We start from the raw sequence: 3,044 nt of genomic DNA, 5'->3' as shown, positions 1-3,044 counted from the left end.
TCACAACTATTGCTTTCACTCTCTCTTCTTCTCACATCTTCTGCATATGCTTCAAAGGGCCATGTATTTTTTGCTTCTCCTCTTGTGTCACCTACTTGCAATGAAAGAAAATTGAAGAGTAGAAGTTCACCATTGAAGACCATTCAAAGCTTTGCTCTTGAAAATGAGTTTTTTTGAATTTGTTAGTTGTTTGGATTGGGTATTGTTCCAGTTGATTGAAAATATCAAAAGGAGTTCAAAATTTAAATTTGAAGTGATTTGGAGTAGATTTGAGCAAGATTTGAGTTAAATTTCAGAAAAGACACAAGGAAGAAGACGAAGTCAGTTTTTTGTATAATTATGTATAATCTTGTATAATGTTGTATATAAGTGTAGAAACACACCTTATGCACTATTATACACTTTTATACACCTTTATACAAGCGTCTGTAGACGAACTTCTTCCACGATTTTCAGTTGCAATTCTTGCTCAAAACCAGTCCATATCTCCATTAAATGACTTCAAATTTTATATACAACCTCCTTATACTATTTCTAACAAGTCTAAATAACACCCACTCTAAATTTCTCACAAAATCAAATTCGGAATTTAAACCCACATATTTAAGCTTGTTAAAAATTTAATTTTCACCACCCAAATGAATTTGGTTTATTGAATTTATATTTGAGTCACAATTACTGATTCGAAAATTAATTTAAAAGCTTGCGGAATCTTTTTTAAAAATTAAAAAGTGATTTTGAGAACCTATTGGAGTTGGATGTTGAATCTTAGCCTATTATTTATGGGCTAGTTGGTTGTAAATTGAAATATGGGCTATAAAATTGAAAGTATGGAGCCTAGTTGTTCTAATGTGAAATTTTCCCTTTTAGGAATTAGTATTTTGAGTTTAATTACTTGTTGGCTTGTAACAGTTTTCATAATTTCAAGGCCCAATAAAATTATTAATGCTTTATTAGTTTTAAACTTACTCTTTAAATCTATTTTTCACATGTAAAATTTATTCGGTACGGTTCGATATTTTTTCGGTTTATTTTTATAAAATAAAAAACCTACCCTAATTATCGGTACGATTATAGATTTATATAAAAACCTACGGTTTCTTTAAAATAAACCTAAAATTCGATTCGGTGCGATACGGTTCGGTCGGTTTTCAAATATCCATTGACACCCTTAGGCCGCTTGGCCACATAATATTTGCTTTAGGGTAGTTGATACAACAGGGGTTAAGGGTTCACTCGACGTCACCTACAAGATAAGGTAAAAAAATTTCTATACTAAACAAGAGAGAAAGATACTTTTCATTTTATTTGTCTAGTGTGCTAACATTACAAATAAAAAGTGCTTCAAAAGACGCTGGCTACCTTAACGTTGGCAGCATCGCTAGGTGTGATAGGCTAGCCGGACCCAAACTAGAGCCATGACCCTAGTTTGGATTTTGAAACGAATTAATGTTAGTTGAATTGGATATGGTCGTATCAGTATGACATTAGCTAGATTTAGAACTCTTTCTCAAGTTAAATATACTTGGTCAAACATTAGCTAGATTTAGAACTCTCAAGTTGAATACACTTGGTCAAACATTCTTTATTTCTACTAGTACTAGCAATATAACACAAATCTTTCCACCATCTCAAACGTCTATATATGTTTAGCCAACAACATAATTGCAAGGGAACTCAAGGATCATGTCTTCTAATCAATGTGTAAGCACCAGTGCCAATTGACAAACTTGTAGAATTTCTCGAACGGGTCGGATCAGTGAACTGAAACAACAACAAACCCCAAAAAATTGGAGAGAAAGAATAAGAATCAGTGCATACATCATATAAGAACAAAACCTAAAATTTAATTACTCCAAGTACTTACCATGGCAATAAGCGCAAGTAGAGCTGGAATTGCAGTCATTAGATGAGCGATACCTTTGACATAAATTCGTAGCAGGATTGTAGCAATTAGTAATATATAAAAAAGTACCATTGAAATGGCTACTGAATCATAGTACGTGGATACCAACTTATACGTAGAAATAATTATAATATCAACACAACAAATGACTATAAAACAGCCATTGATCTGCATATTATAATTTTCCTTTGATAAAGCGTAGGCAAAAGCAATTACATGAAAGGCCACAAGAGTCACCATATTCATAAGGAGGTGTTGTGAGATTATCTTCTCTAAATGGTGGCTATATTTGCACAAAAAGATACAAAGAATTTGCATTGTAATAAGAGTAACAATTAAGAAGCAATTTTCACGACCCTGGGAATCCAAATGCAAGATGCCATAAAATATCTTAAAGAGCAAAAATAAAAACCCACATGTCCATGCGTTTATCCACATCACTTTACCTCTTAATTCTCTAGCCATCGGCTTTAGCTTTTTCTTAACCCTAATTAATTAATTAATTAATTTTGTACACACAAGTGTGTTATATATATAAACACTAAAATTACTTGGTCAACGTCCTGTTCCTACTCAAACTCTATTAGATTGTTTGTTACTAGTTAGTTTCCTAGCTATAATCCATGATTCTGGCAACAGCTCTAATCGATTTCAATCATAATTAATGAAATTTAAATAAATGTATTAGTACTCATCTTTCCAAAATATATTGCTTAGAAGCCTAGAATTGTACAAAGCTTTCTTTTCAGGGCATGTACAAAATTGCATTTAGAAAAAGTTAGTGTGATATTACGTGGTGTGGCTATTTGTTTAAAGTTCCCTTTAACTTATGCGGACTAACAATGTAAAAATAATCAATTTAATTTATATAAATATGTTATCTATGAAATCATTACAGAGAACAATTCATAATAACTGTAATTTGTTACCCAGAAAATAATGCAATTAACTTGTTATGATACGTTAAAATGCGTAGTTTTGGAGTACTAATAACGTTTTATAAGGAGTGGTTTTTTACCTATATTATGCAATATTGAGTTCTGCCAATAAGGAAATTAAAGAAAGGTAATTTTTACCATCTATGATAAATTTGCAACCCCTTGTCATATGGTGCAACATATCCCGGTATATTTGCACC

At 31.7% G+C, this 3,044-nt stretch overlaps 1 long non-coding RNA gene across 1 annotated transcript; it reads right to left on the bottom strand.

The window, feature by feature from the left end:
• On the bottom strand, positions 1,548 to 2,387 carry LOC109241476. Its single transcript, XR_002070244.1, has 3 exons — positions 2,353 to 2,387; positions 1,868 to 1,920; positions 1,548 to 1,764 (listed from the first exon to the last, which is right to left on the bottom strand). It is a non-coding gene; the product is annotated as an uncharacterized LOC109241476 (long non-coding RNA).

Source organism: Nicotiana attenuata, chromosome 1 (genome assembly GCF_001879085.1).
Source record: "Nicotiana attenuata strain UT chromosome 1, NIATTr2, whole genome shotgun sequence".
Classification (NCBI taxonomy): Eukaryota; Viridiplantae; Streptophyta; class Magnoliopsida; order Solanales; family Solanaceae; genus Nicotiana; species Nicotiana attenuata.
The sequence above is the reverse complement of the archived record's forward strand: the minus strand, read 5'-3'. Positions and strand labels throughout refer to the sequence as shown.